Source organism: Mesoplodon densirostris, chromosome 14 (genome assembly GCF_025265405.1).
Source record: "Mesoplodon densirostris isolate mMesDen1 chromosome 14, mMesDen1 primary haplotype, whole genome shotgun sequence".
In the NCBI taxonomy this organism is placed as follows: Eukaryota; Metazoa; Chordata; class Mammalia; order Artiodactyla; family Ziphiidae; genus Mesoplodon; species Mesoplodon densirostris.
Genome location: NC_082674.1, coordinates 59,041,607 through 59,067,491, shown reverse-complemented (window position 1 = coordinate 59,067,491; position 25,885 = coordinate 59,041,607). Strand labels below are relative to the sequence as shown.

The window sequence follows — 25,885 nt, the reverse complement described above, 5'->3', positions numbered from 1 at the left end:
AAGTCCCCTATATGTCTCTTATCTTCTTTCTTTTATTTAATATTTTCCTTTCTTTTTATTCTCTTTGCTAGGAGATTCTCTTAAGTTTATTTTCCAATCATTCTGATAATTTTAAAATTTCTTTTGGATTATTCCTTTTATTCATATTACTGTATCTCACTATTATTTTATGTGGCTTTGTCTCAAATCTCTCTGAGGATACTAATTAGCAATCTGCTCTGCTCTGAATTACCCATTTCTTATTGTTTGTGATGGTCTTTCTCGGTCACATTGTAAGCTTCCCTCAAAAGTCTAGTAAATTTTTAGTTGTTTGGTTGTATTTAAGAATGAGGCAATAGAAAAAGATGACTGGGAGGTGTGTGCGTGAGGGAAGAGCTTGTTAACTGGTAGCTTTGCTTTGGAAAGCTGGGAAGGAAGTTGGACTTTACCAAGGAGACTCCTAATGCCTACACTGGCCACCCTAGTTTTTCACAGTTTGTCCACTCTTCAAAGAGAAAAACCCTCTTATTTGTTTGGAGTAGGGAGGAGGGTGATTGGAGAATATCAGATGACTAGGAGTTTTGCATGAGGTGGAGGCAGGGGGTAAGTTGGGGGACAGCTGTTTTCTTGTTCCATCAGTCTCCTTGTTTTCGTCTCCCCCCATCTTACTCTCACTCTCTGACACTTGGCATTTCTGAGTTGGGAGCCTCCCTGGAGCTGTTCAAGGCAAGAGGTCTTGTTCTTTAGCTGTGGCCCCTTCTATGAGTCCTGTAGGCTGTTGCATCCTCCACTGTTTCAACCCTTGCCAGTTCCTTATGTATTATTTTATGTCTTTCAGAGATTTATCAAAATTCATGGTCCATTGATGGATACTCCCACTCTCTTTATTGTGATGGACTTTAAAATGCTTTTACTGTCATTTTAATGAGGTCTTGTAAGGCAGTAACAGCAGTGTATTATCTTGAATTAGAAACTGTTTGCTTTGATAGGTATAGTAGAAAGATCTTGAGTTCGTTGACAGATCTGGGTTCCAGGTACATAGTTCAATGCATTTTTATGCCACTTCATCCCTTCTATCGTAGCTGTGGCTTTGTTATTATGTGGAAGACTGGAGAAACACTAAGAGTGGGCAAAGCAATTCATCTGTCTGAGGCCCAGGTCCTTCACTCTTAAGTCATTCATGCAATTCATAAGCATCTACCTGATACATGGTTTTGTGTTAAGTGCTGGAGAAACAAATATGAAGTAGCCATAGTCCCTTCATGTCAGGTATTTGGGGTGGGGCTTGAATAAAGACAAAAGAATAAGATTTTATGGTGAGTGCTATGATAGAGATATGTAACAGTTGATGTACCAGAATAGAGGAAGGTGGGGACTTCCCTGGTGACGCAGTGGTTAAGAATCTGTCTGCCAATGCAGGGGCTATGGGATTGGGCCCCCGGTCCGGGAAGATCCCACGTGCCGCGGAGCAACTAAGCCCATGGGCCACAACTACTAAGCCTGCACTCTAGAGCCTGAGTGCCACAACTACTGAAGCCCGCACGCCTAGAACCCGTGCTCCACAACAAAGAGAAACCACCACAATGAGAAGCCCACAGACCACAAAGAAGAGTAGCCCCTGCTGGCTGCAACTAGAGAAAGCCCACACGCAGCAACGAAGATCCAATGCAGCCAAAAATAAACAAATGAACAAATAAATAAATACAATAAATTTATTTATTTATTTATTTATTTATTGTGGTACGCGGGCCTCTCACTGCTGTGGCCTCTCCCGTTGCGGAGCACAGGCTCCAGACGCGCAGGCTCAGCGGCCATGGCTCACGGGCCCAGCCGCTCCGCGGCATGTGGGATCTTCCCGGACCGGGGCACGAACCAGTGTCCCCTGCATCGGCAGGCGGACTCTCAACCACTGCGCCACCAGGGAAGCCCAATATATTTATTTATTTATTTATTTATTTATTTTTTTTTTTGCGGTATGCGGGCCTCTCACTGTTGTGGCCTCCCCCGTTGCGGAGCGCAGGCTCCGGACGCGCAGGCTCAGCGGCCATGGCTCATGGGCCCAGCCGCTCTGCGGCATATGGGATCCTCCCAGACCGGGGCACGAACCCGTATCCCCTGCATCGGCAGGCGGACTCTCAACCACTTGCGCCACCAGGGAGGCCCTGTTTTTAAAGAAAGACTAGAGGAAGGTGAAATTATGGAAGGTTTCACAGAGGAAGTGATAATCAAGCTTCTACAAGAGTTCTCCAGATTGGCAAGGGAGAGGAAGGCATTCCAGGCAGAGAAATGAGCACGTATTTAAGCATGGAGCCATGACAGAGCTTGGTGTTTTCTGGAAACATTCCTGAATAATAATAATTCCAGTAATAATTCCATGTAACTGGGAAGAGCATAGGTACTTGTGGAGGAATGATGAGAAGTGAGACTAGAGAGTTAACAATGACAGCTAACATGTCTTATATGTACAATTACTATGCACATTTACAGATGAGAAAACAGAGACACAGACTCACATGACCTTAACGTCCCCCAGTTAATAAGTGGGGGAGCTGGCATTTGATCCCTACCAGTCTGGCCCTAGAGCTTATTCTTTTTGTTCAGGGGTTAGATGGTCAAGGACTTTATTAAGGAGTTTGGGTTTGCTCCTTCAGACACACTTTAAGGTAAGGGAGTGATGTGATCAGTGTTGTGTCTTAGAGACATAACTCTGGAGCTATCGTTTGGAAGGCTGTTAGGCCAGAGTCAGGGAGCTCAGAGAGCAAGTTAGGGGATGATTGCACCATGTATCAGGCAATGGATGAGGGCTCCTGAGTTTAGAAGGGAAATAGGGCTGCAATGGAAGAGGCAATTATGAAAGTTATTTCAGAGGCAGAATCAACAGAACTTGGACACTGACAAGACATGGGAGTTAGGAGAAGATGGGGTCAAGATTGGCTGGCTGGGTCCTGGTGGTTTGTTTGTTGTAGCCAGGAGTACATGATGAGCATGCTTGGGAGAGCAGAGAGGCAGAGAATGGGTCTGTGTTGAACATGGTGCAATTGAGGCAACTGTACAATATCCAGGTAGTCAAGTCCAGCAGTGTTTGGAAAGATGAGTCTGGAACATGGGGGAGACATCTGTGTGGGAGGTACAGAGCTGGGAGTCACTGGCTCATAAGGAAAATGAAATCATGGGGGTGGATATGAAGAGTATGTGGTATGAAGAGAACCAAGGTCAAAGTCCTGGGAAGCATCAGAATTTATGAGGACCATGCCTGGAAAGTTGTTTGATGACATCCTTGAGAAGAGGTGGAGGGGTGTGGGAGAAGTTAGGAATATTCCAGCACTGCCACTGGACCCTGTGGTGTTTGGGGCTGAGGGCTGAAGGGAGGTGGCCTCAGGGGACAGCAGGTCTCTGAAAGGCAGGATGAGGAGGCCAGGGGTGAAGCCATGATGCAGAAAAGAGTTTTCCCAGAAATGAGGACTCCAGGAGGAAGAGAAGAAAGGGGTGGCAGGGAGGAGGGCATTCAGAAGCATTGGGGAGGAGAGAGTACACTTGACCATGAGTTGAGTGACCGAGGGCACCATAGAGGGTGGATGAGGGAGGGGCAGGAGTCATTCCAAAGTGGCTTGTCATGTGGTGCATATATGCGATGGAATACAACTCAGCCAACAAAAGGAATGAAATAATGCTGTTTGCAGCAACATGGAGGGACCTAGAAATGATGATACTAAGTGAGGTAAGTCAGACAGAGAAAGACAACTGTCATATGATATTGCTCGTATGTGGAATCTCAAATATGCTACAAATGAATTTATTTACAAAACAGAAACAGACTCACAAACATTGAAAACAAATTTATGGTTACTAAAGGGAAAGGGGGGGGAGGAGCGATAAATCAGGAGTTTGGGATTAGCACATGAGAATTACTATATATATAAAATAAATAAACAAGAATGTCCTACTGTATAGCACAGGGAACTATCTTTGATATCCTGTAATAAAGCATAACAGAAAAGAATATGTAAAAGAATATATATATCAATATATATTTGAATCACTTTTCTGTACACCAGAAACTAACACAACATTTTATTTTTATTTTATTTTTAGTAATTCATTTATTTTTGACTGCAATGGGTCTTCACTGCTGCGTTCAGGCTTTCTCTAGTTGTGGCGAGCAGGGGCTACTCTTTCTTGCAGTGCTCAGGCTTCTCATGGCAGTGTCTTCTCTTGTTGCGGAGCACAGGCTCTAGGCATGTGGGCTTCAGTAGTTGTGGCACACGGGCTCAGTAGCTGTGGCGCACGGGCTTAGTTGCTCCGCGGCTCGTGGGATTTTCCCGGACCAGGGCTCGAACCCGCGTCCCCTGCATTGGCAGGCGGATTCTTAACCACTGCGCCACCAGGGAAGTCCTAAATACAGCATTTTAAATCAACTATACTTCAAGAAAAAATAAAAATAAAAACAAAGTGGCTTTTCTTCTCTCAGCTGCTTTCAGTCTCTAGTCTGCTCCAGTGCCTGCAGGTGGTGGTCAGCCCTGTAGATCTCCTGGGTTGGATCTGGGTTCCTGAAGTGCTGATGTGCAGGAACCACTGTGTACATTTACATCCAGTATTTGACTTCCCCTGACCTGAGGACAGATGTGGAAACAGCAAGCTTGGCCAACCAAAGTAAGCAGAGAGGCTTACAAATCCAAACCTTTCTGTTTTCACTGGAACGTCAGGACCCAGCTTCATTCCTCCAATCTGCTCTGGTCCAAAGGAAAATGGACCATATCTATTCTTTGAGTAGAGTGTGATGACTGCATGCCACATGTTCGATGGGCTGGTCTGGACCACCACACATCCTGGTCCCCGGCCACTCCTGGGGCCTCCTTCCAGACTCCATGCAGGTGTCTTGATTGGTTACTGAGTGTCTCCTGAGCTTCTCACAACAGCCCATCCAGTAGGTATTATATCGATCTTGTTTGCAATTAGAAAAAAGCGAGGCTGGAGATCACACAAATACGAAGTGAGAGAAGTAGAATTTATTTTATTAAACTTTTCTTTTGTTATGAAACATTTCAAACAAACAGAAACATTCCAAATATAGCATATCTGATACCTTCTGTACCCACTGATGGTTCTATAAGACCCTAACGTTGAGCCATTCTTGCACCAGATTTTTTAAAGAAAATATTAATATATCTAGTTGAAGCTCTCCATCTCCCTTCCTGATGTTTTCCCCTCCCTATCTCTTTAAAGCTAACCACTATTTGAAGTTGGCATTTATTATTACCATGCAAATATTTATGTTTTATTGCATATATTGTATTAAAAACAATCTCTGCTATTATTTTGCATGCTTTCAAGGGTTGCATACGTGGTATTAAACTCTGCATTTCTTTTTTATTTTTGGATTCCATTTGAGTGTATTGAAGGTATCCATTGGAGATCATAGACATGTTCACTTCAGCTTGCATTGAGCAATCAGCCTTTGTCAGCTCTGACATGAAGTGATCATAGGCTATGAAAGTTTAGTATCTCACAATTCCCTTCCAGTCTTAATAACTCAGAGCTATAACTCCTTAGCTCCTAATTTGGATGTTTAGGTCAATTTCCTTACTTCCTTGGTTAATACTTTATTGTTGGAAATTTGTCTTGGTCAAGGCTTTCTTGCCAAACCATTCTCTATAGTGAATGAAACATGTACAATATTTTCCACAGTGCAGAGGTGGGGTGGAGGATGGGGAGAAATGTGGGTCAACCAAAAAGTCAGAGGACATAGGAATATCAGAACCTTCTCGACAATGTTTGCAACAGTCTCAAGGTTCTTTATTACTCCTATTTCTTCTTGATGAGTCTCTCCTCTTTGGCAAAAAGAACTCTCCTGGTATTGAATTCAACAGGAAGTGGAATGTTTGGGCTTTATTGAAAGTATTTCCCATGTTTTGCCAATTTACCATGAGTCAAAGACAATGAAATAAAATATCACAGCGATCTTCATCAATGATGAGCTCTTCTGCTTCTGGAATAGTAATGTACAATGTTTTCTGCAGATTTACAGAATGTCCAGAATTTTCTGTAGTGATGGAAGTGTTCAATATCTATACTGTGCAGTATAGTAGCTATGAGCCACTAACCACGTGTGGCTATTGAGTACTTGAAATGTGGCTGATGTGACTAAGGAACTGAATTTTAACATTTTATTTATTTTTTAAATAATTTAAATTAGAATAGCCTCACAGACCTGGTGACTACTGCACTAGACAGCACTGTTCTAGAGAATTTAGACCAATATATGTTGAGAGAGGGACTTCCCTGGTGGTCCAGTGGTTAAGACTCCATGCTTCCACTGCAGGGGGCAGGGTTCCATCCCTGGTTGGGGAACTAAGATCCCACATGCTGCGCGGCCAAAAAAAAAAAAAATGTATTGGGAGAGTTTCAACAAGTCTTAATAAATCAAGTGACTTCACATTAAATTGCAATGGATTTATTTGCTCTTTCTTTCCCCAAATGTGAAGTTAATATAAGAAACTGGTTAGCTTGTAAACTATTGTACAGAGTTTTGTTTCTCCAAGAGCTTCAGCTAATCTGTTGTTTGTAGTCAGCATATTCTTGCGATTCTTGTTGGAGTTGATGAGTCTGCTTGCACTGTCATTGTCCCTGGCCTCATGGCTCACTCAGTCCACGTCATTTCCTAGCTCTGTTGATTCTGAGTCCTTTCAGCGCTGGTTGTTCTTCGCCACCCTCTGCTCCAGCACAGCCTCCCTCTGAGAGATGGGCAAGAGTGGGGATCTGGACCTACCCAGGCCCTGATTACAGTCTTGGATCTGAGCTTGGTCTGAATCAGCTTTCATTTCTTTAAAACTTTTTATTTTGAAATAATTTTAGACCTACAAAAATGTTCCAAATAGTACAGTGGCATAAAGAGTCTTGTAGTATATTCTTCACCCAGATTCCCATTTGTTCATGTGGTTAATATTTTACCACCTTTGCTTTATTCTCCCTTCCCCCTCTTTATATCTACATCAACGTCTAGATCAGTCTGTCTATTCTTCCTCTTTTTCTCCTTCTTCCTCTTCTCCTTCTTCTCCTTCTTTTTCTCTCTATCTCTCTCTCCCTATTTCCCTTACAAACAGGAACATTCTCTTACATAACAACAGTACAATTATCAAAGTCATACAATTAACATGAATACAATATTACTATCTGTTTTATAGATCTCATTCAAATTTTTCTAGTTGTCCCAATAAAGTCCTTTATAACAATAACAACAAAAATCTTCTGATCCAACATCCAACCCAGGATCACAGGCTGTGTTTGTTTTTCTTGTCTTGTTAGTCTCCTTTAATCAGGAACAGTTCTACAGTGTTTATCTTTCCATGGTCTTGATATTTCTGAAGAGCATACGTCAGTTATTTTGTAAAATTTCCCTCAACTTGTATTTGTCTGATGTTTCCTCATGATTGGATTTAGCTTATACACATTTGGCAAGAACGTTACAGAAATGATGTGTCCTTCTCAGTGCATCACATTCAGAAGCACATGATATCCATTTTTCATTTGTGATTCCTTGCTGAAGGTGCTGTCGGCCAGGTTTCTCCATTATAAAGTTGCTCTTTTTCCTTTTGTAATTAATAAGTGTCTCTGGTGAAATATTTTGAGACTACCTAAACATCCTGTTTCTTGTCATACTTCTACCCTTTAGTTTCAGTATCTACTTTTCATTCTTATTTGAAATAATTGTTACTATTGTGGTTGCCAAATGATTAGCTAATTATATCATTGTTTCTGGTCCGCATTTATTTGTCGACATTCTATTGTAAGGAAGGTCTTTTATTTTTTGTCTGTATCTATCTATCTATCCTCTATCTCTCTAACTTTATCATATAGTGATCTATCTCAATATAAACTCATGGATTCTTATTTCTTTACATGAATTTTATTCTATCACTATCACCATTTATTATGAGGCCAAACTTTCCCAAACTTTCCCTTCATTCTGGTTCCTTTGTTTTATTTAATTTAATTTATTTTTTTTATATCTTCCCATCTTTTTTGGAGCAATTTATTACTTTCTGATATAACAAAATGTTCCAGTTTCATATTTTTTTGTGTACCAACCCTGGAATCAGTCGTTTCTTTAATGAGGACCAGCTTTCATTTTGATGATCACATGCTATAGTGTGAACAGGAGGCAAAAGCCAAAAGAAGGAGTTGTGACACGAAAAGACAACAGAGTGTATGAATGAACTAGAAATGTACGTTGCCTTACAGATAGACATAGCAAGGAAGCTTGCTTGTCAGTGTTGGGTTAAGGGAGAAAATTTTCTCTTGAGACTTCCTAACCATAAAGTGGCACTCATTCAAGTTTGTAACACAAATTTACACTACCTGCATGGTTCTAAACACTTTTAGGTCAAAATTTATTTTAAAGTAGTTCTGGATTGGTAATGATTCCAGAAATTTGGAAGAAGCAAAACTAAATCCTCTTTGGAGAAATGCAATCAAAACAAAAACCTCAAAGTTTTCCATGAATAAAGTTCGGAGGAATGTGGGCTCAGAGACAACGTCAAAAAGCATTTAAGGAGACAAGACACTCTGAGGAAAAGCCAGCAGGAACAACAAACCACAGAATAAGGCCAACATAGTTTTTAGGTATGGGAATTATCAAGTACAAAATGTAACTTAAGCATGTTTAATATATTTAGAGAAATAAAAGTGGTGATTAAAAATATAAGATACAATGTATAACCGATTCACTTTGTTATAAAGCAGAAACTAACACACCATTGTAAAGCAATTATACTTCAATAAACATGTTAATATATATATATATATATATATATATATATATATATATATATATATAAGAAACAAGTTATTATGAAAGATAAACAGGCTTACTTGAAAAACAATCAAATAGACTTTTTATGAAAAACAAATATAATAATTGAAATAAAAACTCAAATGATGGTTTAAATTTAAAGAGAAAATTAGATATAGGTGATAAAAACATGAACAGGAAAATAGATCTGAAGAAATTATCCAGAATGCATAACAGAGAGACAAAGCAGTAGAAAATATGAAAAACAGATTAAAAGGCATGAAAGGGTGAGGAGGTCTAACTTATGTCTAATTGGACTTCTAGGAGGAAGGACAGAGAGAATGAAAGAGAGGCAAATTTTGAAGAGATAATGACTGAAAACTTTTCAGAATTGATGAAACATACGTGCAGAATTCAGACTTAAGGAGCTCAATGAATTTACAGCAATATAAGCAAAATTTTCCTTAGACAGATAGTAGTGGAACTGAAGAATACCAAAGACTATGGAGAGGTCTTAAAAATAGCCATAATGTAAAGACAGACTAACACAAAGGAACTACAGAACTCACAGTGGATATCTCCAAAATGGTATCTGGAGGACAATGGAATAATATCTTCAGTATTCTGAGAGACAGTAACTGTCAACCTAGAATTCCATACATAGTGAAACTATCAAGAGGGAAAAATAAAAATATTGTTTGGTCAAATGAAAAAATCAGAGCCTTAGTAATAAACAGATTTTACACTAAAGAAAATTCTAAAGATGCACTTAGGGTACACAAAAATATTTGATGGACAGTCCACTGCAGGAAGGAATGAAATAAGTCATTAAATATGTGGATATCTAAACAAACAATGAGTTAAATAATAATTAATGTCTAATGATGTATACAAATCACAAAACAAGTAGAATTAAAAAACTGAACAAAAATAAAATATGTTTGGAAGGGATGATTAGATTTAAAACAGTCTAAGTTTTTGTATTGTTTAAAATAGTGTGTGTAGACTAAGTTTAGATAAATTAAATTTATCGAGTGCTGTCAACAAGATGGCCAAACAAGATGTCCCTCATTTGTATTACCCCCCTCAACAACAATTTAGCACCTATCTATGGAAAAAGTACCTTTGTGGGAGATGTGGGATCCAGCACCATATGTCAAGAGGTCCAGGGGAGTCTTGTTCATCCATGCATCAGATAATAGGCGTACAGACCTTGGTGAGAAACCTCCTCAGACTGTAATTTCTCCCATGTGGGAAGTGAAAGAGTGAGTGACCACCCAGCCTCCCCAGCTATGTGGGATGCTGCCAAAGAGGTCTATTTCTCTTTTGACCCATCCAGAGTACTCAGTCATGAGTTGAATGACTGGGGGTAGTGGGGGAGCGGCTGGGAGGGATGCAGCTAGGACTTGGAGGGCCTTGAAGGGACATGGATCCTGCTAACTGCATCCTATTAACTGTGGGACTCCGTCAGGAAGCCCACCAATGAGCCCCTGGGGATGCCTCATCCACTGATACCCCAGCTGGCCTGTTGCGCCCTCAGTGCTCTGGGTGCCTCACTCACTCACTTCCCCATCCTGTGGTCAGCTCCCTGTGCATACTTGTGATGGTGGCATGAGCAAGCCTTGGCAGATGGCTAGTGAGCACACACAGAAAGCTGGACCATACTGCCTGGCCAGGTAAAGAACACAAAATTGAGATTTAGTACTGCCGTCAGCAGCCTCCCTTTTGCCTCCCTTTTGCCTGGTGTATTGCAAGATTGAGAGTAGGCATACAGCTTAAGAATCCTGCCACAAGAGGGAGCAATAAGGGTAGAGCAGGAATATCCATAGCCAGTCTGAGGAAACCTCAGCATCCCTAGCAGGGCTGAAGGAAGGTAATTCTTTTCTGAAGTCAGTTAGTGAAGACCAGAGGAGGTGACAGCAACGTCAAATGCAAAGAGAGCAAAGCCTTCAAAGAGCATGAACATCAAGGAAATTTGATGTCACCAAAAGATCACAATAATTCTTCCCGTGAATGAACCCAAGACCTGGAGATCTACCCAATAAAGATGTCAAAAGAGCTGTTTTAAAGAAGCTCAATGAGCTACAAGAAAACACAGAAAGACAATTTAACAAAATCGGGAAAACAATGAACAAACAAAATGAGAAGTTTAACAAAGACACAGAAATCAGTAAAAAGAACAAAAATACAATGAATGAAATAAAAAATGCAATAGAGAGCATCAACAGCAGAATGAATTAAAGAGAAAAAATTCTGTGAATTAAAAGATAATAACTATGGAATTATTCAGAGGGGAAATTTTTTTAAAAATTAAAAAAGGGTGAAGAAAGCCTGCATGATTTTTGGGCCACCATCAAAAGAAATGATCTGCAAATTATGGGAGTCTCAGAAGGAGAAGAGAGGGAGAAGGGGGTGGAAAGCTTAGTTAAAGACAAAATGGCTGAGAACTTTCCAAATCTGGGGAGAGATTTGGACATCCAAGTTCATGAAGTGAATAGGTCCCCAAACAAAATCAATGTAAAGATATATTCTCTAAGACCCATTATAATAAAGCTGTCAAAATCAAAGCAAAGAGAGAATCTTAAAAACAGCAAGAGAAAAGAAGGTTGTAACTTACAAGGGAACCCCCTACAAAGCTATCAGTGAATTTCTCAGCAAAGGCCTTACATGACCAGAATGAACCCACAGAAATGCATTTCTGGGGGCTCTGAGAAGCTCTGGTTCTCTATGTCTCAGTGCAGAAAGAATTCAGTGAGAGGCAAAGTGATAGATAGTGTTTTATTAGAATAGGATGCTTGTGAGGCTTACAAGTGGGCAGGCAAGACGGTGCCGCCCTGAGAGCTTAGTGGGCTACAGTTTTGTAATCAAAGGAAGAATAGGGAGGAGGAGAAGACCATCTCCTTCATCATTCTTTTTTTTGTTTGTTTTTTGCGGTACGCGGGCCTCTCACTGTTGTGGCCTCTCCCGTTGCGGAGCACAGGCTCCAGACGCGCAGGCTCAGCAGCCATGGCTTATGGGCCCAGCCACTCCACGGCATGTGGGATCTTCCCGGACCAGGGCCCGAACCCATGTCCCCTGCATCGGCAGGCAGACTCTCAACCACTGCGCCACCAGGGAAGCCCCTCCTTCATCATTCTTGAGTAGACGTGAAGCTTCCATCATCAGCTCCTCCTCCACGTTGGGCAGGGGAGTTTTCTTGTCCTTACATGGACAAGCCGGGACTGTCATGGGGCAATGGAAATGAGCAAAAAGGCAGTAACATATACTAAAATATGGTAAATCACCTCAGGTTTCAGTATAATGTCACCTTATATTTTTGTTTTTAGTGTGAGCAGAGTAGCATGTCCTAGGAATCATTAACCTACTGAGCTCACTGGGCAGGATGTGGGTCTCATTCCACCATTGTTTTATGGTTTTGGGGCATGTCTCATGCTTCTGTTGCATGGTTTTGTTGCTAGGCAAGCCTGTTTGGTTTTGTGGTTAAGAAAACCTGCTTTCTTGAGTGATCGTTAACTTACAGGGGTCTCCCATATATATATATATATATATAGATATAGATATAGATATAGATATAGATATAGATATAGATATCTATATATATATAGATCTAACTATCTATCTATCTATATCTATCTATCTATCTATCTATCTATCTATCTATCTATATATATATTTTACTTATGATCCCTTAGTGGGATTAACTATTTAATCACCTACTTTGTCCCTTTACTCTGTCCCTATCAAGATCCTCCTCTACCAGTATCCCATCCCAGTTTTACCATTTGTGAAAGTTTTAATAATCGCATTACCACAGCACACCAAGGGCTCTCCATGCTCCAACTACCACCAGTGAAGGGGTACTCATTGCCTAAGGGATTGCTGTGAGATATCCAGCTACAGAATCCAATCGTAGAGTCTGCTTCCTAAGACCATTTCTGGTGACAACTGTCTTAGATCCCTTGAAACAGAGTTGATGAGCTATATGGGGAGTGTTCTCAGATTAAAAGTAAAGAAGGAAGGATTGGATAGAGGGAGAAGATGATTTGCAGTGTAGTTGTAACTGAGGCCTCACCTGACTCTACAGGGATCTCTGGAGCTGACATGGTTCTTCTGAGTTTTCCCAATTTGAGACAAGAGGGTCTCTGTATTTATGCATCAACCAGTCATTGGCCATGGGCTCATCCAGGGAGGGAGCCTAACCTTGGCCAAGGCCAAGAACAAGTCCTACTGAGGGACATAGCTGTGAGCTGTCAGCAGCTGATATTCCCAGCAGCTGGGGGTCATATGTCATTTGTCAGCCTTGCGGAGGGGATCTTGTCAGAGAACCATACTATCCACAACAAAATTTCATAATGGTAAGTGAGAAACACAAGATAAAAATTGTATTTATAATGTGACCTCAATATTTTAAAATGTGAATATATAAAAAATGACTGGAAGGAAATAAACTAAACTGTTCAAGAGGTTTTGTCTTGGAATAATGGGTGACTTTCATTCCCCCTCTCCCCAACCCATATCTTATAAACACACATAAAGAACCTTAGAGTATCTTAGGGAAAACATAAAACCATCCCACTGATTCCTCTCTATGAGCTGTTCAAATCAGTCAGAAGTGAACATCAGTGTCACTTGAATGGATAAACATGATGTAGTACCTCCAAACAATGGAATATTATTCAGCAATAAAAAGAAATGGGTTGGGCTTCCCTGCTGACTCAGTGGTTAAGAATCCGCCTGCCAATGCAGGGGACACGGGTTTGAGCCCTGGTCCTGGAAGATCCCACATGCCATGGAGCAACTAAGCTCATGCGCCACAACTACTGAGCCTGCGCTCTAGAGCCCGTGAGCCAAAACTGCTGAAGCCTGTGCGCCTAGAGCCCGTGCTCTGCAACAAGAGAAGCCACCGCAATGAGAAGCCAGCGCACCGCAACGCAGATTAGCCCCTGCTCGTGGCAACCAGAGCAAAGCCCAGGTGCAGCAACAAAGACCCAACGCAGCCAAAAAATAAAACAAAATAAAATAACAAAATAAATAAATTTATTTAAAAATAAGAAAGAAATGAGCTATCAAGCAATGCAAAAACATGGAATCTTAAATGCATATTACTAGGTGAAAGAAGCCAATCAGAAGAGGCTATGCGCTGTGTGATTCCAGCTACATGGTATTTGGAAAAGGCAAGACTATGGAGACAGTAAAAATATCAGAGTTTTCCAGTGTTCAAGGGGAGAGAGGAGGAGGTATGAAGAAGTGAAGCTCAGGGGATTTTTAGAGAGGTGGAACTATTCTGCATGATACTGTATGATACATGATGGATACATGTGCATTTGTCAAAGTCTATAGAACTGTATGATACAAAGAATGAACTCTAATATAAACTGTGGACCTTACAGTTGATTTATCAATTTGTCACAAATGTACTACACTAATGCAGGGAAAACTGTTCAGGGAAGAGAGGATATATGGGAACTCTCTGCACTATCTGCTCATTAAAAGGAAAAGAAAGAAAAAGAAGAAAGTGAATGTTAGTTTTTGTAATCTACTAGAGGCAACAACATTAGCAGTGGTTGAGACTGAATTTAACAGATGGCAAGCTCAGCAAGCCAGGGTGAGATCTACTTATCATGGACGGAACAAAGCCTGCTCAGGCAGTTGTGAAATATCAGAACACAAATCTACAGATAAACAGCTTCTTTGTTTATGAATGCATTAATGGGTATCACAACAGCTTGACTCTTGATTCTGGAATTCTTGCTGTTTCCTCAATGAGCCATGACACAACTGTTGAGTCTTGTTGTATGCATTCACAGAATGGCAGGCAATCTGGTCCTGTGACGGGATATTTGATAAACAAACAAGGCAAACTGGAGCTGATTCTTCTGGTGACTGCCAGTGCTGGCGCCTTTTTTCCCTTTTGGCACATACCCTAAATTCCTGGCATCTACTCTTATTTTTCCTCCCAGGCCAACTGCAAAAAGGACTTGACCTCAGCTGACATAGAATGTGGAAGACTGTGTATGCATTGAAAAGTAATTCAGTCTGCTGATGAAGTTAATGAATTTTCATAGGAATTTAGTCAATACCACCCAGTGAGAGTCCGCACTTTGAATATTTGCTCAAAGGCAATGGGGAAGTAAGAACTTCTTTATCGGTGCTGATTCTTTTTTTTTCTATAAACTTATTTATTTTTGGCTGCGTTGGTTCTTCGTTGCTGCTGGTGGGCTTTTCTCTAGTTGAGGTGAGCAGGGCCTACTCTTTGTTGTGGTGCACGGGCTACTCATTGCTGTGGCTTCTCTTGTTGTGGAGCATGGGTTCTAGGCAGGCGGGCTCGGTAGTTGTGGATCGCAGGCTCTAGAGCGCAGGCTCAGTAGTTGTGGTGCACGGGCTTAGTTGCTCCGCAGCATGTGGGATCCTCCTGGACCAGGGCTCGAACCCCTGTCCCCTGTATTGTCAGGCGGATTCTTAACCACTACACCAGCAGGGAAGTCCCTATCACTGCTGATTCTTGAAAGTAAACATTGTCTTAAAGGGACTTCCCTGGTGGCACAGTGGTTAAGAATCTGCCTGCCAATGCAGGGGACATGGGTTCGAGCCCTGGTCTGGGAAGATCCCACAAGCCACGGAGCAACTAAGCCTGAGTGCCATAACTACTGACACTGTGCTCTAGAGCCTGCGAACCGCAACTACTGAGCCTGGGCACCACAACTACTGAAGCCCGTGTGCCTAGAGCCTGTGCTCCACAACAAGAGAAGCCACTGCAATGAGAAGCCTGCACACCACAATGAAGAGTAGCCCCCACTTGCCTCAACTAGAGAAAAGCCCATGCGCAGAAACGAAGACTCAACGCAGCCAAAAACAAACAAACAAACAAATAAATAAATTAAATAAATTAAAAAGAAGCATTGTCTCCGATACAGCTTCTGTTTCTATTGTTGGTTTGTTTAAACATTGGACATGTTGAGATTCTTCACTTGTACGTTTATTCACTCAGCTAACACTGATTGACTACTATGAGACAGGCACCATATGCATAAGTTATTACTGGAGGGGCTGCACTATCATATAGTCTACTTTAGTATCAGAGTGTAGGGGGTAAGAGGACACTTTTACTTTTCTCTGCTTAGTCTTGCCTTGACTATAGAGAAGATAACTCTGTCCTGCCTTCCATTCTTCTCTTCTCTCTTTTCTTGCTTTTCTCTGAGGGTTGAGACCTGTCTGATTGGCAAGATAAGAAGAACCTTCCATTCATGGACAATACTACCAATGGACAGTTACCATTAATTAGAAGCAAGAACACTTCTCTTGCATTCTCTTAAAAAAAATCCATCTGGAATCTCTTTTTCTATGTAGTGGAGATCTGACATCTTTTTAGTATTAAGTTTTCCCATTTAGAAATGTAGTTCATGAAGTTTTATAGTTGTCTTCCTATACGTTCTGCATATTTTTTTGGTTAGCTTTATTTCTAGTTATTATATATATACATATTCATGTATAATTTATACATACTTTAAAAATATAAATATGTAATTTATATTTTTTCTATTGTGAATGGACAGCTTTCTAACTGGTCATGATCACTGACTGTGTTGGTCATGTCCCTGGCTAGCTCACTGGCCTCCTTTATTAGTTCTAGTAATCTTAAAGTTGATTCTTATGGAATTTTTAGGCAGTCCAATACATTGTCTGCAAATAATGACAATTATTTTCTTCCTGATTTTTATAATTACTTTAAAATTTTTGTTCGTGTTATTGCACTGGCCAGGACAATAACGGTGATGGTTAAAATCCCTTCTCGTTTTTTTTTTTTTGCAGTACGTGGGCCTCTCACTGTTGTGGCCTCTCCCGTTGCGGAGCACAGGCTCCGGACGCACAGGCTCAGCGGCCATGGCTCACGGGCCTAGCCGCTCCGCGGCATGTGGGATCTTCCTGGACCGGTGCACGAACCTGTGTCCCCTGTATCGGCAGGCGGACTCTCAACCACTGCGCCACCAGGGAAGACCCCTTGTTTTTTATTTTAAAGGAAATACCTCTAATACTTCAACATTAAGTATAATGTCTGTGTAGTGTTTTTGGTGGATACCTGTTAACAGATTAAGGAAGTTTTTCTTCTTTTCTATTCCTAACTTGCTAAGGAAATTAAAAAAAATTTTTTTTTTAAATCAGTTACCAGTTACTATTAATTAGAAGCAACAGAACTATGTCCAGGACATAGTGCTGAATGGGATCTCTTTGTTTTTACTAATGGCTCAAGATTAAATAAAGATAATAATATGTTAAGAATCTCCTAAAAGCAAATATTGAAAAACCTATAAAAATGCTGATCTAAACATCAAAGTGGTAAGAGAACCAGTAGTCTCAGCCAGTAATATATGTAGTGGCCAGGGTTTGCTGGGAGTTTGCATTTGTTTTGGTAGCTTTGATGGGGCAAATGGAAATGTCTGACAAAGGTAAGATGTGGAATTCTTCTCAAGCTCACTGCAGGTCTATTCCTCATAGCAGGGATTACATCGTCAGAGCAGATACAAATGTGAATGAGTCTGAAAGTCTGTTCAGCCTCATGGAAACACACAATGCAAAACCATGGAAACTGAACACATGTTGCACAGACACTGACAATGTGTCCATATTAGCACCAGGAGGTGCTCATTACATCCAATTCCGCACAGAGTGGAGAAGGCAGCCAGATGTGGCATTAGAAAGGAGTATTTGTACCAAATTCTTACATGACTATTTGAAGCAGGAAAGAAAATTTCTCTGCCTGGAGAGATGGCTGGGAGCCACATTACTCCTCTTAAGGCTGGGTTTACTCACCCAAGGCTTGAGGTCCATCATCTTTGCCACCATTTGGAATGAGAGGAACTGAACAGGGTCTGTCTGGACTTTCCCTAAGCTCAACCCCATCAATCGTGAGTACTGTTCTCAGGGAAGGCGCGCCCAACAGTACAGTTATTGCCACCAGAAGTTAAATAGTCCCTTGGTCATTTGCTACACCCTAATGACCATATTATCATGCTTGATGTCTTTATTTAGCCAGCAGGACCACATAGCTGAGCCAACCCCACCAGGCCCTAGTTTATTCGCACCATACTTAATTCCAGGTGTTGGATTATCAGAAAATTTGTAGCCTGGTTTGACACCTCTTCCTTTTTGCCCCTCTTGTCTGGAATTGCTCCTCTCATGCTCCTGTCTGAGGATCTCCCATTGTCTTCTTTCTCACCCTTCAGAGCCTGCCTTTTGAATCCCCCGGCCACCTCTGCAGAGACAGAGGCTGCTTCCCATTCGCTTGAAATCCACCCCAGCTGGGGAGAAGGTTGGTCCTTCAGTTTCAGATAAATGCAAATTTATCTGCATCACCTTTATCTATGAATTACTCTTTGAATTCATATAGAATATTTATCTCCAAAAGAGCTTGGGTGTAAATGCATATTATCATCAATTTCAAGCAGGTCTTTTACAACAGAAACCCTGTAAATAAGTTTAAGGGTAAAACTAAGCAAAAAGAAACGTGCTCTGTATCCTGTAAAGTTTGGGGTGGGGCTCAGAGGGAGGAGAATGTCAAAGTGCTTGTATTTTATTTATCTATTTATTTATTTTTCCACAACTAATAATTATTATTATTATTATTTTAAATTAAAGTATAATTGACCTACAATACTGTTAGTTCCAGGTGCACAGAATAGTGATTTGATATTTTTTAACATTACGAAATGATCACAGGTTGAGTGATGATCTGTCACCAGTTATTAAAATACTATTGACTATATTCTTCATGCTGTATATTTCATCCTCATGACTTAATTTTTTTTGTAACTGGAAGTTTGCACCTCTTAATCTCCCTCACATCCCCCCACACCTCCCACCTACGGCAACCACCTGTTTGTTTTCTGTATCTATGAGTCTGTTTCTGTTTTGTTATGTTAGTTCACTTGTTTTGTTTTTCAGATTCCACATATATGTGAAATTGTGTATTTGTCTTTCTCCATCTGACTGATTTTACTAAGCATGATACCTCTAGGTCCATTCATGTTGTCACAAATGGTAATATTCCATTCTTTTTTATTGCTGAGTTATATTCCTTTGTATATACATATCACATTTATCCACTCATCTATCAATGGACACTTAGGTTGCTTCTGTATTGGCTATTATAAATATTGCTGCAAGGAACATAGGGGTGCATATATCTTTTCTAATTAGTGGAATTGCTGGATTGTATGGTACTTCTATTTTTAATTTTTTGAGGAATCTCCATACTGTTTTCCATAGTGGCTGCACCGATTTACATTCTCACCAACAGTGCAAGAGGGTTCCCTTTACTCCACACCCTCTCCAATATTTGTAATTTGTTGTTGGTTTTGGCTGTGCCACACAGCTTGTGGGATCTTCGTTCCCCAACCACAGATCAAACATGGGACCCCAGCAGTGAAAGCGCCAGGTCCTAACCACTGGACCACCAGGGAATTCGCCGTTGTCTTTTTTTTTTTTTTGGCTGCCTTGAGTCTTCATTGCTGCGCACAGGCTTTCTCTAGTTGTAGTGAGTGGGGGCTACTCTTCGTTGTGGTGCGCCGTCTTCTCATTGCGGTGGCTTCTCTTGTTGTGGAGCATGGGTTCTAGGCATGCAGGCTTCAGTAGTTGTGGCATGTGGGATCTTCCTGGACCAGGGCTCAAACCCGTGTCCCCTGCATTGGCAGGCGGGTTCTTAACTACTGCGCCACCAGGGAAGTCCCCTGTCTTTTTGATAATAATCATTTTGACAGATGTGAAGTGATATCTCATTGTGGTTTTGATTTGCATTTCCCTGATGGATAGTGATGCCGAGTATCTTTTCATATATTCCTTGGCCATCTGTATGTTTTGGAAAAATGTCTATTCAGGTCCCATGCCTTATTTTAATCTAGTTGCTTGTTATTTTGATGTTGAGTTGTGAGCTCTTTACATATTTTTGTTATTTATCCCTTAGCAGATATATCATTTGCAAATATCTTCTCCCATTCAGTTGACTGCCTTTTCATTTTGTTGATAGTTTCCTTCACTCTGTAAAAGTTTTTTATCTGTTTACTTTTGGTTTTGTTTCCCTTTCCTGATCACTGTGGCTAGAACTTCCAGTACTGGGTCAAATAAAACTGGTGAGAGTGGGCATCCTTGTCTTGTTCCTGGTCTTAGAGGAAAATGCTTTCAGCTTTTCAACATTAAATATGATGTTGGCAGTGGGTTTGTCATATATGGCATTTATTATGTAGAGGTATGTCCCCTCTATACTCACATTGTTGAGAGTTTTTCTCATAAATGAATGTTGAATTTTGTCAAAAACTTTTTCTGCATCTATTGAAGGGAATCATATGATTTTGTTTTTTTTTCATGAAAACAGAATTTTACCGAAGGCATAAACAGATAAAAAGATTACAAAAAATGAAAACTACAGGCCAATAACTCATTAATATATTCAATAGATGCAAGCATCCTTAACAGAGCTATGTTCCTAGCTGTAGACAATTTCTTTTTTTTTACTTTAATTTTATTTATTTTTTTATACAGCAGGTTCTTATTAGTCATCAATTTTATACACATCAGTGTATACATGTCAATCCCAATCTCCCAGTTCATCACACAACCACCCCCACCCCCCTGCCACTTTCCCCCCTTGGTGTCCATACGTTTGTTCTCTATGTCTGTGTCTCAATTTCTGTCCTGCAAACGGGTTCATCTGTACCATTTTTCTAGGCTCCACCTATATGCATTAATATACGATATCTGTTTTTCTCTTTCTGACTTACTTCACTCTGTATGACAGTCTCTAGATCCATCCACATCTCAACAAATGACCTAATTTCATTCCTTTTTATGGCTGAGTAATATTCCATTGTATATATGTGCCACATCTTCTTTATCCATTCATCTGTCGATGGACATTTAGGTTGCTTCCATGTCCTGGTTATTGTAAAGAGAGCTGCAGTGAATATTGTGGTACATGAGTCTTTTTGAATTATGGTTTTCTCAGGTACATGCCCAGTAGTGGGATTGCTGGGTCATATGGTAGTGCTATTTTTAGTTTTAAAAAGGGACCTTAAAAGGGAACCTCCATACTGTTCTCCATTGTGGCTGTATCAATTTACATTCCCACCAACGGTGCAAGAGGGTTCCCTTTTCTCCACACCCTCTCCAGCATTTGTTGTTTGTAGATTTTCTGATGATGCCCATTCTAACTGGTGTGAGGTGATACCTCATTGTACTTTTGATTTGCATTTCTCTAATCATTACCGATGTTGAGCAGCTTTTCATGTGCTTCTTGGCCACCTGTATGTCTTCTTTGGAGAAATGTCTATTTAGGTATTCTGCCCATTTTTGGATTGGGTTGTTTGTTTCTTTAATATTGAGCTGCATGAGCTGTTTATATATTTTGGAGATTAATCCTTTGTCCGTTGATTCGCTTGTAAATATTTTCTCCCATTCTGAGGGTTGTCTTTTCATCTTGTTTATGGTTTCCTTTGCTGTGCAAAAGCTTTGAAGTTTCATTTGGTTCCATTTGTTTATTTTTGCTTTTATTTCTATTACTCTAGGAGGTGGATCAAAAAACATCTTGCTGTGATTTATGTGAAGGAGTGTTCTTCCTATGTTTTCCTCTAAGAGTTTTACCGTGTCCGGCCTTACATTTAGGTCTCTAATCCATTTTGAGTTTATTTTTGTGTATGGTGTTAGGGAGTGTTCTAATTTCATTCTTTTACATGTAGCTGTCCAGTTTTCCCAGCACCACTTATTGAAGAGGCTGTCTTTTCTCCATTGTATCTCCCTGCCTCCTTTGTCATAGATTAGTTGACCATAGGTACATGGGTTTATCTCTGGGCTTTCTATCTTGTTCCATTGATCTATGTTTCTGTTTTTGTGCCAGTACCATATTGTCTTGATTACTGTAGGTTTGTAGTATAGTCTGAACTCAGGGAGTCAGATTCCTCCAGCTCTGTTTCTTTCCCTCAAGACTGATTTGGCTATAAGATATTTTGTTCTAGTTTCAAAAAAAATGCCATTGGTATTTGATAGGGATTGCATTGAATCTGTAGATTGCTTTGGGTACTATAGTCATTTTTACAATATTGATCCAATCAAAGAACATGGTATATCTCTCCATCTGTTGGTATTATCTTTAATTACTTTCATCAGTGTCTTATAGTTTTCTGCATACAGGTCTTTTGTCTCCCTAGGTAGGTTTATTCCTAGGTATTTTATTCTTTTTGTTGCAGTGGTAAATGGGAGTGTTTCCTTAATTTCTCTTTGAGATTTTTCACCATTAGTGTATAGGAATGCTAGAGATTTCTGTGCATTAATTTTGTATCCTGCAACATTACCAAATTCATTGATTAGCTCTAGTAGTTTTCTGGTGGCATCATTAGGATTCTCTATTTATAATATCATGTCATCTGCAAACAGTGACAGTTTTACTTCTTCTTTTCCAATTTGTATTCCTTTTATTTCTTTTTCTTCTCTGATTTCCATGGCTAGGACTTCCAAAGCTATGTTGAATAATAGTGATGAGAGTGCACAACCTTGTCTTGTTCCTGATCTTAGAGGAAATGCTTCCAGTTTTCTACCATTGAGGATGATGTTTGCTGTGGGTTTGTCGTATATGGTCTTTATTATGTTGAGGTAGGTTCCCTCTATGCCCACTTTCTGGAGAGCTTTTATCATAAATGGGTGTTGAATTTTGTCAGAAGCTTTTTCTGCATTTATTGAGATGATCATATGGTTTTTATTCTTCAGTTTGTTAATATGGTGTATCACATGGATTGATTTGCTTATATTGAAGAATCCTTGCATCCCTGGGATAAATCCCACGTGATCATGGGATAAATCCCACTTGATCATGGTGTATGATCCTTTTAATGTGTTGTTGGATCCTGTTTACTAGTATTTTGTTGAGGCATGGAATATCTTTTCCCATCCCCTCACTTTCACTCTGTATGTGTCCCTAGGTCTGAAGTGGGTCTTTTGTAGACAGCATATATATGGGTCTTGTTTTTGTATCCATTCAGCAAGCCTGTGTCTTTTGGTTGGAGCATTGAATCTATTCACGTTTAAGGTAATTATTGATATGTATGTTCCTATGACCATATTTTTAATTGTTTTGGGTTTTGTTTTTGTAGGTCATTTTCTTCTCTTGTGTTTCCCACTTAGAGAAGTTCCTTTAGCATTTGTTGTAGAGTTGGTTTGGTGGTGCTGAATTCTCTTAGCTTTTGCTTGTCTGTAAAACTTTTGAATTCTCCATCAAATCTGAATGAGATCCTTGCAGGGTAGAGTAGTCTTGGTTGTAGGTCCTTCCCTTTCATTACTTTAAGTATATCATTCCACTCCCTTCTGGCTTGTAGAGTTTCTGCTGAGAAATCAGCTGTTAACCTTATGGGAATTCTCTTGTATATTATTTGTCATTTTTCCATTGCTGCTTTCAATAATTTTTCTTTGTCTTTAATTTTTGCCAATTTGATTACTATGTGTCTCGGCGTGTTTCTCCTTGGGTTTATCCTGTATGGGACTCTCTGTGTTTCCTGGACTTTGGTGGCTATTTCCTTTCCCATGTTAGGGAAGTTTTCGACTATAATCTCTTCAAATATTTTCTCTAGTCCTTTCTCTCTCTCTTCTCCTTCTGGAACCCCTATAATGTGAATGTTGTTGCATTTAATGTTGTCCCAGAGGTCTCTTAGGCTGTCTTCGTTTCTTTTCATTCTTTTTTCTTTATTCTGTTCTGCAGCATGAATTCCACCATTCTATTTTCCAGGTGACTTATCTGTTCTTCTGCCTCAGTTATTCTGTTATGGATTCCTTCTAGTGTAGTTTTCATTTTAGTTATTGTATTGTTCATCTTTGTTTGTTCTTTAATTCTTCTAGGTCTTTGTTAGACATTTCTTGCATCTTCTCGATCTTTGCCTCCATTGTTTTTCTGAGGTCCTGGATCATCTTCACTATCATTATTCTGAATTCTTTTTCTGGAAGGTTGCCTATCTCTACTTCATTTAGTTGTCCTTCTGGGGTTTTATCTTGTTCCTTCATCTGGTACATAGCCCTGTGCCTTTTCATCTTGTCTATCTTTCTGTGAATGTGGTTTTCTTCCACAGGCTGCAGGATTGTAGTTCTTCTTGCTTCTGCTGTGTGCCCTCTGGTGGATGAGGCTAAGAGGCTTGTGTAAGTTTCCTGATGGGAGGGAGTGGTGGTGGGTAGATCTGACTGTTGCTCTGGTTGGCAGAGCTCAGTAAAACTTTAATCTGCTTGACTGCTGATGGGTGGGGCTGGCTTCCCTCCCTGTTGGTTGTGTGGCCTTAGGTGACCCAACACTGGAGCCTACCTGGGCTCTTTGGTGGGGCTAATGGCAGACTGTGGGAGGGCTCGCACCAAGGAATACTTCCCAGAACTTCTGCTGCCAGTGTCCTTGTCCCCATGGCAAGCCACAGCCACCTCCTCCCTCTGTAGGAGACCCTCCAACTCTAGCAGGTAGGTCTGGTTCAGTCTCCTATGGGGTCACTGCTCCTTCCCCCTGGGTCCTGTTGCACACACTACTTTGTGTGTGCCTTCCAAGAGTGGAGTCTCTGTTTCCCCCAGTCCTGTCGAAGTGTCTCAATCAAATCCCACTAACTTTCAAAGTCTGATTCTCTAGGAATTCCTCCTCCCATTGCCGGACCCCCATGTTGGGAAGCCTGACGTGGATTTCAGAACCTTCACTCCAGTGGGTGGACTTATGTGGTATAAGTGTTCTTCAGTCCGTGAGTCGCCCACCCAGCAGTTACGGGATTTGATTTTACTGTGATTGCACCCCTCCTACTGTCTCATTGTGGCTCCTCCTTTGTCTTTGGATGTGGGGTATCTTTTTTGGTGAGTTCCAGTGTCTTCCTGTGGATGATTGTCCAGCAGCTAGTTGTGATTCTGGTGTTCTCACAAGAGGGAGTGAGAGCACATCCTTCTACTCCACCATCTTGGTTCAGGGCTCAAAGGGGATCATATAATTTTTATTCTCCAGTTTGCTAAAGAGGTGTATCATGTTGGTTGATTTGTAGATATTGCACCATCCTTGCATCACTGAGATAAAGCCCACTTGATCATGGTGTATGATCATTTTAATGTATTGTTGAATTTGATTTGCTAATATTTTGTTGAAAAACTTTGCATCTATGTTCTTCATTGGCCTGTAATTTTCTTTTTTTGTGGTGTCTTTTTCTGGTTTTGGTACCTGAGTAATGGTGGCCTTGTAGAATGAATTTGGAAACGTTCCTTCTTCTTTACGTTTGGTAAAATTTCCCTGTGAAGCCATCCGGTTCTGGACATTTGTTTGTTGGGAGGTTTTTTTAAAATTTTTAATTTTTTTCACAAATTCAATTTTACTAGTGATTGATCTGTTCCAATTGTTTGTTTCTTCTTCTTCTTTTGAAAGATTTATTTATTATTAATTTTGGCTACATCGGGTCTTAGTTGTGGCATGTGGGATCTTGGTTAAGGCATACGGGATCTTTCGTTGAAGCACATGGGATCTTCGTTGTAGTACGTGGGCTTCTGTCTAGTTGTGGTGTGCAGATTTTCTCTTCTCTATTTGTGGCACACAGGCTCCAGGGCATGTGGGCTCTGTAGTTGTGGTGCACGGGTTCCAGAGTTCGTGTGCTCTGTTGTTTGTGGCACACGAGCTCTAGTTGAGGTGTGTGAGCTCAGTAGTTGTGGTGCATGGGCTTCGTTGTCCCGTGGCATGTGGTATCTTAGTTCCCTGACTAGGGATCGAACTGGCGTTCCCTGCATTGTAAGGCAGATTCTTTACCACTGGACCACCAGGGAAGTCTCTGTTTGTTTCTTCTTGATTCAGTCTTGTGAAGCCGTATGTTTCCAGAAATTTGTCCATTTCTTCTAGGTTGTCCAATTTGTGGGTGTATAACTGTTTGTAGTATTCTCTTACGATTTTTTGTAGTTATTTCTCCTCTTTCATTTCTTATTTTGTATATTTGGGTGCTTCTCTTTTCTTCTTGGTGAGCCTAGCTAAAGGTTGATCAGTTTTATTAATCTTTTCAAAAAACAGCTCTTGGTTTCATTGATTTTTACTATTTTTAATCTCAATTTTATTTATTTTCTGTCTGATCTTTATTGTTCCTTCCTTCTGCT

The 25,885-nt window shown here is 40.5% G+C and overlaps 1 protein-coding gene and 1 pseudogene across 1 annotated transcript in view; one reads left to right on the top strand and one right to left on the bottom strand.

Annotated features, from left to right (window-relative positions):
* ANTXR1 (ANTXR cell adhesion molecule 1) overlaps positions 1-25,885 on the bottom strand; it is a 292,266-nt gene that overhangs the window by 8,787 nt on the left and 257,594 nt on the right. The gene's annotated exons all lie outside the window — the stretch shown is intronic.
* On the top strand, positions 13,926-18,097 carry LOC132502096 (Golgi reassembly-stacking protein 2-like; annotated as a pseudogene).